An 11,368-nucleotide genomic window follows, 5' to 3' on the forward strand; every position below is an offset into this window, starting at 1 on the left:
AAGTCCAGGAAAGATAAGTGACTAAAATATCACAAAGCTTATAGTTATTCAGAGGTGAGATTTGAACCTACATCATTTCTCCAGAGCCAATACTCCTTCAAAGAATATATCTGAGCTCATTTCACTGGCACATTCTGTATAAACAATTCAGAATGTGCCAAAAAAGACTTTCTAAACTTGGGTGGAAGATATCTAGTAAATTTATTCTTATTAGAGAACATAATAAAACTTCAGAGAGGTTTTCAACTTTTAATTATTAAATAGTAAAATAGAATTTTGATGAATAAGTTAGTTATGATTTATAATGCAATGTATTATATTTCTTTATGGACATAGATGTCAGGAAAGGTTGCTCTAAATGGATTTTATTGCTCAGAAGAAAGGGTTCACAGAACTAGGTTTCAAACATCAAAGTCTCTCCTCTGGATCCCTCAGACAGCTCGGTTGTAGTCTGGCCTGAATTAGTGAGATCTCCTTGCAGACCTGCCTGTCTAAGACATGCACCTCAGAAAAAAAAATGAGAAGCGAGGAGTGGCTCAGAGCAGGTCTTGGAGCTGAATCCTAGGCATCTAAGAGCAGGCATCTTAGACCCACAGCTGCTGTGAAGCCTGTTTTTCTTCTTTCATGTCCCTAAGGAACATGACCAAGAATACTAATTAACTTTTCATAAGTCACCCAAAATGATATCAAAGCTCAGGTCTTGACTCCTTAAGTGAGTTTTAGTTGATGTTAATTTAACTTTAGAAACATTTTGTATCATGTGTCTCATTTGAATTTTTCTACCTTTTCTTTTTTTTCCTTTTAAAGAGAAGAAAACAACAGTTGTTCACAAATAAAATACAGGTGATATCCCATCTGTCACTCGTCTCTTAAAGCTAGTTACTTCTAATTTTTCCTTCAACTTTTGACAGCTCGCTCAAAATGCCGACTTTATAAATTGTCAGGACATTTTTTTTTTACACCTGTCTAAAAACTTTGCAAAGACTTGATGGAATGGGGGGGGTGCTCAGGTGACTTGTACCCTTAAAATAATTGCAGGATTAATCATTTCATGTATAAGTTGTGGAGAGCTCCCAGTTTATGACTCTTTTAAGTGAATTAATCTAAATAAAAATCTTCTGAGATCAATAGCTCATTTTTTATCACAGTGCATTCTAAATGTATTATGCTAATCAGATAAGTCAACTTTTGCAGGGCCTGAGAGTTTATGACAGTCTAAAAACTACTACAGATTGGGTGTGATGAAAGTACATTTTTATGAGGGCCAATTCTTGCAAAAATCCCACATCAAAGGAGATCTGTTGTTCCCAATGTTAGCTTCTCAGAAGCATATCTACCCCCATTTTTGAGTACATCTTTTCTTTTCTAAGGTATCCTTACTTTCTTTTGATATATAGAATCCATCCACTGACTAAATAGTCTTTTTTTGGTTATTGAATAATGCCAGACTTTGGAAAAGGAAAATAAGGTGAAAAATAATTCAAATTAAAAATGAAACTTTATTTCTCTAGTTATAATGGTGATAGGATCAGGGATTAGGTAAACTTTTCATAATCACTGAAGTACACTTTATTTTCTTAGAGACAAGAACAGTAGTAGTAGTAGTAGTAGTAGTAGTAGTAGTTGTAGTAGTAGTAGTAGTATTTGACATGAAAAAACAATCATTTATTAAGTACTTAGAGCACTGTTGGATGCTGGGGAGATAGTGACAAAAATGAAACAGTTTTTGCCCTCAAGAAGCTTATCTTCTATTGTTTTTCAGTCCATTTCAGTTAAATCTTTGTAATCTCATAGGAATTTCTTGGCAAAGTTACTGAAGTGGTTTGCCATTTCCTTCTCAAGCTCATTTTATGGTTGAGAAAACTGAGACAAACAGGGTTAAATGACTTGCCCAAGGTCACACAGCTAATAAGTATCTAAAGCTAGATTTGAACTCAGAAAAATGAGTCTTCTTACCTTTAGGTCCAGGCCTCCATCCACTGCCCATCAAACTTATATTCTAAAAGGGAAGCAATAAGTATACATGTAAGGTAGGCATAACATGGAGGGAAAAGTACTAAAGGCAGCCTCTTGAGTAAAAATCTCTAGTGGTTCCCCATTAACTCAAGTATTAATCTCCCTATTTGGCTTATAAAACTCTTCATAAGATGTCCTCTTCCCTTCCAGGCTGTTCTTCATACAACTGCTCTATTTCCCATTTCAATGCACTTGTACTGACTGTCCCCACTGCCTGTAGTGATTTCCTTCTGGAATTTCTGACTTCTTTCAAGATTTTGCTCCAGTGGTCACCTTCTGAGGGAGGCCTTTCCTGTCTCTGCCCTCTTCACTCCACCCACCCAGTCAAGTTGCTAACTTCTTGTATACTACGTACTTAGTATTTTTCTTATCTATCTTATCTCTTTATACACATATTGTTTTCTTCATTAGAATGTAAGCTCCTTGAGGTCAAGGACTACCCTTGTGTTTGTATCCAGAGAACTTAGAAAATGCTTGTGACATAAAGAAAAAATAAATGCTTGTTGATTGATTTGAAAAGCAATTCCTAAAGGGTGGGAACAATATAGGTAGGAAGATACCATTGTAGGCAGCAGTATTCAGTAAGGTTTCTTGGAGAGGTGGACCTTGAGCTGAATTAGGGCTGGAGGAGACTCACCTGGGAGGAGTCCTCTGATTCCAGGGAACCTGGATTGACAGGTATCAATCATATCCTAGTCTGACCTACCTGGGCAGCTTTTTAGTCTCATTGGAATATTCTGGGCACAATATGACAATAGAGGGCAAGCTTGGGTGCTCCCTCAGACCCAACCTCTGCTTGAAGTCATGAGGTCTCTGCTTAAAGATTTTGCTTTAAAGAAAACCATGACCACATTTCACTTTGGGAGAGTACCTGTTATGTTGTTTCCCTCTTATATCCATCCTAATGACCAAGCAGAATAAGTCTAAGCCTTCTTTCCCATGAGAGCCCTTTAAATGTTTTAAGACCACTTCCAAGGCATGTGCAAACTCTTAGGAATATCAGTCTCTAAAACCCCTTTCCCCAAACATACTCATAGTTGCCAGGGTCCCCATCACTTCCCCAATACTGGTGAAAATGGTAGCAGTGGAGATCCCAAGTCTGTGGGATTTGGATATGGAAGAAAATAGAGTTGCTTTATCTTCTTAGGTATGGAGTTATTGCAAGATCAGAAGAAGCTCTACCAATACTTCCCAGGCTACAGGCTGTGAGAGGATCTGTGTTATGCTCATAAACAAGGTACAGACACAGATATTCACATTTGTGTGCTTACTTTTTGCAATCTTTTCTCTTTGCTTGTCTCCAGTGTACAAATAGCTACGAGTAGTTGGCTTTGACCATAAAAAAGAAGGTTCTTGAGACCAATTTCTGAATGATTTCTGTAACCCCAAGCTTTAGGATACTGACTGGAGAAGAGGGATGCTGAACTGTGGTCATAGATAACCTGTAGGACCTGCCATCTTTAAAGACTAATTGAAAGTCAGACTCACTGTATTTAAAAGTGGAAGACACCTTAGTGATCATCTTGCTTAGATCCCTCTTTTAGAAATGAGGAAACTGAGGCCCAGAGGGGGAAGTGACTTGCCAAAAATGATACTGAGAATCAGATGTTAATTCTTTTTAAAAATCCTTTTTCCATCCACTGCCCTTGATGTTTGCAATTAACTAAATCATGTCCCCTTTTGTTAGTCTAGTGAAACCTATGAACTCTTTATCAGAATAATGTTTTTAATGCATAAAATACAAATGATTATAAGGAAATAAATTATATTGAGATATAATTATCATTTTTTAAAAATTAAAAACATTTAAAAGAAATTTGTAGATTCCAGGTTAAGAACCCCAGAAATAAGTAACAGCTGATGTTTCTATAAAAGCATTTTAATTAAAGCCTCTCAGCATCCTTATTAGGTAGGTCTTGCAACTGTTATTTCCATTTTGCAGCTGAGAAAATTTAGCCTTTGAAAAGATTAAGTGATTTGCCTTGCTCTGTAGCCAGTGTCAAAAATGAGATTCAAATCCACTTCTTTCTGGTTTTAAAGTCCAACACTCAATCTACCTTGCCATAAGTTTCCTCTTGCCCCAAAAGAGCCATAAGGGGATGGAGCCAAGATGGCAGAGAGAAGCCAGGAATTTCTTTAAGCCTTCCTGAGTTTTCCTAAGAAATAATATTAATAAAGCTTTAAACCAATGATTCTGGAGCAACAGAATGGAGCATTTTCCAGCAAGGTCTGTCTCAGGTGGAGAGGGAGTGTGCCCAGGGAAGGGAACTGAAACTAGAACATGGGAGGGGCATGACAGGGACCAGCCTGAGGTTCTTAGGTACAGGAGAAATCTTCAGCGGAGGATTCTGGAGTCCCAGGGTCAGTGGCACAGAAAGCAGCTGGGAGGGCTCCAATATAGGTAGTCCAGACCCCTTGTTTAGCTCATGTGACAGTGAGCAAGCCTCTGGCATTCTCAATGCAGAAGGTTTGTGAGTGAGCCCTTTTCTCAACAAAAGAAACTTGGAAGAGTGCCCAGTAACAAAACTCATAATGAGTAAGAAAAGTCTGAGAAAAGCTAGGATTATAGAAAGTTACCTTGGAGATAAAATGGATAAAACTCAATCTTAGATGAGGATGACAGGCCATTAATTGGGGAATGGTTGAATAAGTTATGGCATATGAATGTTATGGAATACTATTGTTCTATTAGAAACCATGAATGATCAGACTCTAGAGAAGCATGGAATGAGTTACAGGATCTGATGTCAAGTGAAAGGAATAGAACCAAGAGAATATTGTGCACATTAACAACAACTTTGAGAGTTGATCAACCTTGACGGATGCAACTCCTCTAAGTAGTTAAGAGAACAAGGAGACCAGCTATGGACAGTGCTATTCCCATCCAGAGGAAGTAAAAACCAAACCAAACCAACTCCCCCCGCCCCCCGGAATACCTTACAGAATCTGAACGAACACTACATTCACTCTTTAAAATTTTCTCTCATGTATTTATTTCCTATCTCATGGTTTTCTTTCTTTTCCCTTATTCATAATTTCTCATACCAAAAAATAACTAATCCGTAAACATGTTAAACACATTGTGTATATATAATATTCACCTGTTTGCCACTGAAGGGAGGAGAGTGGGAAGGGAGGGTGGATGGAAATTATGTAACTCAAAATATGTTTACATGTGTGGAAGTATGTTGAAAAACTTTCATGATATGTAATTAGAAAAATAAAATATCAATTAAAAAAAGAAGAGGATGGCAGAAAAAACACTAGATATGAAACTGTAGAGGAGAACTTGAATTAATCTCCAGCCCAAAAAGGCTTCTTGGAAGATCTCAAAAAGAATTTTAAAAATCAAGTAGAAAAATTGGGGAAAGAAATACAAGAGAAATTCAACATCTTGCAAAAGGAAGCACAAAAATTGACCAAAGAAAATAAATACTTTAAAAATACACTTGGGCAAATGCAAAAACAAATGGAAAAAGACAACAGCTTTTTCAAAAATAGAATTGACCAGATGGAAAAGGAGATGCAAAAGCTAACTGAGGAAAACAATTCCTTGAAGAATAGACTGGGGCAAGTGGAGGCTAATGAAGCTATGAGACATCAAGAATCAGTCTAGTAAAATAAAAAAAAAATGAAAAAATAGGAGAAAATGTAAAATACTTCATTGCAAAAGAGCCATGAGTTATCTGTGCTTTGAATATCCATTTATATTTCTTGCCAAATTTAACAAAAATGAACAGAATGTTGATGCTGAATGTGAAAATGATCAGCAAAATAGGGGCCCCAAAAGGGAAGTAATGTTATGAAGGATGTGAGCCCTCCTATTAGGAGCAGCTGTTTGGATCTGGAAAATCACTGTTGCTGGGAGTATGAAAGTCCAATTCTACCTGTCTTGGCTTTTGCCAGATTGCTGTGCCTCTTCTTCCTTCCAACTTGCAATTATAGAGATGATAAAATGGAAAATAAATATTTGTGCAATGGATGGGAAAAGCCAATTAGTTTTGCACTGGTGAGAAATAATACACAGCTCCTTGCCTCCTTTAATAAGTTGGCTCTCCACATATATTGTAAAATGTATCTTTGCAGTTCTAGTGTGTTTGGAAATTTAAGTGCCACTAGAACAAAGTATATTCTGCAAATTGTAATATTATAGGGAATAAGGCAATAAAATTTCTATATTAGAAGAAAAAAATTAAATGAATTCTAGATATATAATAACTTACCTAAGACATGCCAGAATTGTCAATTTTCCTTGAAAAATACATGCACTCATATGATCTCTTCTTTCCTCTAGCTATTCTTTTTCCTCCTTAGGAAGTATAAAGGTATTTAAGATGTATATATGTGTATGTGTATATGTGTATATGTATATACAAATATACATATATACACACACACATACATACACACATAGTAGAAATGTAATTATGAGTTTAATGTTCTGTTCATCTCCAGATTTCATTTTTAAAATGAGAGGATTATCCAGTCTGGTAAAACATTCTACAGATTTAGGAGAAAAGGAAAACTTACTTTCCTTGAGGAAATAAAGTAAAATTCTGGGAGCAATATCACTTGATCAAAGGCAGTGAAAAAGAATTTCACTGTCTTGTCATCCACTGCTGTTTTCTTCCTTCTCCTCCCCACACCTCATCTCAATAGAATGAAGAGTTGTTTCGGGGGAAGTAAAACTTTCTTGGCTAAATATCCCCACTTAGTTCATTGTTATCCTCCTATGGCTCTTCATCATCCCAGTTGTCTTCCTTTGGATAGTTTTAGTTTATCATTGTCCTTTTTAAGATGTCCACTTACCATCTCTTTCCTAATTCTTCTGAAATCCCCCCCCCAACCCATTCTCTATGACACTTTTAAATTCACTGGGAGTGCTTAACCATCATTATTTATTTGTTTCTTTAGTCATCTATATTCAAAATGACAAACTCAGGAGGAGCAACTGAGTACTTTCTTAAAGTTGGCTTACTCAGGTTGGGTATCTGTTATGGTTTACAATTCAAAGATAATTTTCCTGGCTAGGGAAAATTAGCAAACTATGAAAACCCTCCCAAGGATAGCACTAGATCCTCTTTCAAGCACACAGACACAGAAAACTCAAAATAGGAAAAGTTTTACTTATAAGTCAATGGAAATATGATTTATAACTGAATCTATAAAAGTATTCATATAATTCAATGATAAGCCCTTGCTTCAGAGACTTGTATATTTAACTTTATTATTACCTGAAGCAAACTTTAGTTGTGGGACTCATTTCTTACATATCTTAAAATGAATTGGAATTCAGAAATTATTTGATTAATGAGAAAGTTTAGATAGAATTGCTCGTTCTGGGTAATTCCAGGGTTTCTGGGTACTTGTTAATTGATTAATTATATCAAAAGTGATTTTTCTTTAATTGTATATTAGTGGATTAGCAAAGATTATCTGAGACATTTTAAAATTGAGCATTCTGGCTATATTAGTTTGTTTTCCATAGGTTGAGAAAGGAATCCTTCACTTTTCATACTAAACTACTGCCATCATCAATGATAGTGAAATATGTTACTTACAATGTGTGCTGAATTTATTTTCGAAATCTGTGAAAAAAAGATCCAGATATGTTAGCAAGTTATCCTTATTGTATATAATGTTAATAATCAGAAATTTCCTATCACTTATTGTCTCAGTGAATGTACTTTATTTATTTCCTTCCCATATCATCTGGTTTGATGGATAATAATTTGACACATATTTTAAAAGATTATGCTGTTATAGGAAATGAAACTCTTTATATAAAAAAGATCCATACTGTGAATAGTCAAAGATAATCTTGACCTTAGGGTTTTGGAATGTGTTATAACTTCCCTTTATGCTACTATATTGCTGACATTGGCTTTAGGCCTGGAAGGTTTTCCATCCTGTCTTATTTATCTATAAGGAAAGGGAAACACTGGAATTTACAGTGATAAAATCAAAGATATGATTTGATGGTACCATATTCACCCAAAAAAATTAAGATTAATGGGCTAAGGAATTTAGTTAGTTCTTAGCCATTGGTCCTGGAAAAAAAATTTTTCCTTCCCTGTCTCAGATATAGTCTCTTTTCTTCACTCTTCTGCCTCTGCTTCCCAAGTTTGTAAACTAGATGCTAGGAAAATAATTACTTTTTGCTTTTCCTGTGTGTTCTGAAAATTAAAAGCAATGAATGTTATCAAGTACCCTGAAGAAGATACAAATTAGGGCACTAGCAAGATGATGAGGTAATAATGTTTTCAATTTGGTAGTACTTAATCTAACACACAATGCTGAATGTACTACATCTCAAGAGCAATTTTATATTACTTCCTAAAGTTGGTCCCAAAAATAGCTTTTCCTTCTCTACCTCAGGCAGTCACTCTCTTGCTTGTTCTGCCTTAGTTTTCCAACTAGTAATGTTAAGGAAATAATTTTACTTTTTGCTTCTTTAGTATGTTCTAAGGATTATAAGCAATGAATTCTATCAAACCTTGAAGAAGACATGCATTAGGACACATTATGAATGTTATAATGTTATTATCAATTTGGTAATTTTCCACATGCTGCTGAATATCCTATATCTCAAAAGCAACTTTATATTACTTCCTAAAGGGCTGGAGCTCTGTACAAATGAGTTTCAATAGCCTAACTCAGGTAAGAATTTAATAAAGGCTGTTAGATGGTGATTATGAAAGTAATGAAGACAATCAATAGTAGTATCTTTGTATTGTCATCTAAGATAAATGCAATCTTCATAGACTTTTATAACATGGACCCTTTTATATTTACATCCTGAGATTTTGGCTCTTGGTTTTAGAACAATGACAATTAGATGAACCACATGTGAAAGGGGTATTTCATTATTGACTTTCAACACTGGAGTCAAGCAAATAGAAACAGCACACATTTAGTTTGGATTATGGACACACAAGCTGGAGCCCTTGTATCTCTGTGTTGCTTTAAATAGTCTATTCTTTCTATCCCCCTAAGCTCAATTTTCTTGATATCTCCTCCCAAATATTTACAAATGGTCATATCCACAGTCAACAAATTAATGTAGAAACACAGACACTACTTATTTGTACTGATTACCACTATACTGGATTTTTTTTTATGTATAATCTCCATTATTTTTCTGTGTCTTCCTTTTTTTGTCTCTTTCTTCTTTCTCCTCCTTATCCCTTCCTTTCGTCTCTTTCTTTATCTGTCCTCTGTCTCTGTGTTTCTCTATCTCTGTCATAAGCACACGTGCATGCACACACACACACACACACACACACATACACACACACACATTCCTCCCCACTTAGCTTCTGACCATAGCATTAACCCTTCATACCTTCTTTGTACATAAAATAGCTTAAAAAGGTCAAAGTCTCCCACTGCATCTGAGATCATCTCTAATTGTCCTGATTCATATCTGGCCACTGGACCCATATGACTCTGGAGGAGAAAGTGAGGTTGGTGATTTTGCAGTCCTCTTTCACTTAAATCCAATTCACTAGCATGTCATGGCATCACCCTTTTAATGTCATATCCTCTTCAAGAACAAAGGACAGACAACAACCTAAATGAACAGCAACAACAACAGGTGATTTCCTGGTTACATAGCATTTTACTCTGCCTAGATCTATACTTTTATCACTGCACAGTTCTAAATGTAGAGACTCAGCAATATAGACTGGTAACTTGTCAGTAATTCAGAGATTTGCTAAGTGTTACTTAACCTTTACATGTCAGAAGAAAGTTTTTTTTTTAGGTTTTTGCAAGGCAATGGGGTTAAGTGGCTTGCCCAAGACCACACAGCTTGATAATTATTGTCTGAGGCCGGATTTGAGCTCAGGTACTCCTGATTCCAGGGCCCATGCTCTATCCACCACGCCACCTAGCCGCCCTAGAAGAAAGATTTTAATCCAAGTTGAAGGCCAGATTCCTGTCCACTTATGACATGTTGCCTTATTATAAATCAATAAAATTCTGGTGATAGTCTATTTATATTTTGGCAAAGCATTTGAAAAAGGGAAAATGTTCTCTCTCTTTCTCTCTTTCTCTCTCTCTCTCTCTCCCTCCTCTCCCCTCTCTGTCTGTCTGTCTCATTACCTTACTTAGATTTTGACAATTGTTAATCAATCTTTCATGTTATTCTTGTGTAAAAGATAAACTAGTATGAATATAATCTGGTTAAGTGATTTGCTGAAGGTCACACAGCTAATGGGTATCTTAGGCTGGATTTGAATTTAGGTCCTCTTACTCAGAGTCCATTTGATTATACTGCGTGTGTGTGTGTGTATGTATGTATGTATGTATAGAGATTCACATATAAGCACATACTCATATATATTCATATATTCATATATATATATATATTATATATATATACACACAGTATGATCAGAATGATTTTGAACTGGTGGAATGATTAGACTCAAAGAGTAGCTATGACCTATTTGATATCAATTTAGAAGTCTTTAGCAGCCCCAGAGATCTATGCTTATCCTGGGGTTATGTGTGACTCTATAAAAGCTGAACGAGTGGTAATCAGTGAAAGAAAAGATTTTATATATTTCTGGATATGGATCTACATCAGTTTGTTCTATGTAGATATGGACCCCTTTAATTATTAGCTTTTTTGGGGTATAGATCTTCAAAAAAGATGGTTTGTACCTAAGAATGTTGAAAAGAATACAAGACAGGTAACATAATAGACTCAGGTGATCCAAACCTTGTTGCCATTGGAAAGGCTGCTTTTTAGTAGCTCCTAGTAGACTACTCACAGAGTATTCTTACTTTGGGAGTGTGGCTAAACAGCAAATTGTTTGAAAAATGTTGGGGGTTTTGGTGGATTGCTAGTTTTATATGAACCAATAGAGTATTAAAACAGCTAACAAATGATCTTAGGCTGTGTTAAGAGAGGCAAGGTGGAGATATTTTTGCTGTATGCCATCATCAGCTCACATTTGGAATATTATATTTAATTCTGAATTTCACATCTTCAAGATATGAATAAACTGAAAAGTATCCAGAGGCAACATAATCATAGTTATAAGAATAATAGAGCTATCTATTTAAGACAATTGAGCAGAGAGGTTTATTGACTTAGTATCTAAGGCAGGATTGAAACCCAAATCTTCCTAACTCTAATGTACTATCCACTATACTACTCTGCTTTGTATGTCATTTTGTTTTAAAAAATATAGTAAGCAACTTAAATATATTATGTGGATTGATTGAAAAACAGTATTAGAAAGACAAAATTCACTCCACTTAGAATCTGCTTGTCTGGTTTCACTTAAAATGCCCCTCCTAAGAGAAGAGAGTGAAATATCAAACTCCTCCAAAGCCTTCC

Source organism: Macrotis lagotis, chromosome X (genome assembly GCF_037893015.1).
Source record: "Macrotis lagotis isolate mMagLag1 chromosome X, bilby.v1.9.chrom.fasta, whole genome shotgun sequence".
Classification (NCBI taxonomy): Eukaryota; Metazoa; Chordata; class Mammalia; order Peramelemorphia; family Peramelidae; genus Macrotis; species Macrotis lagotis.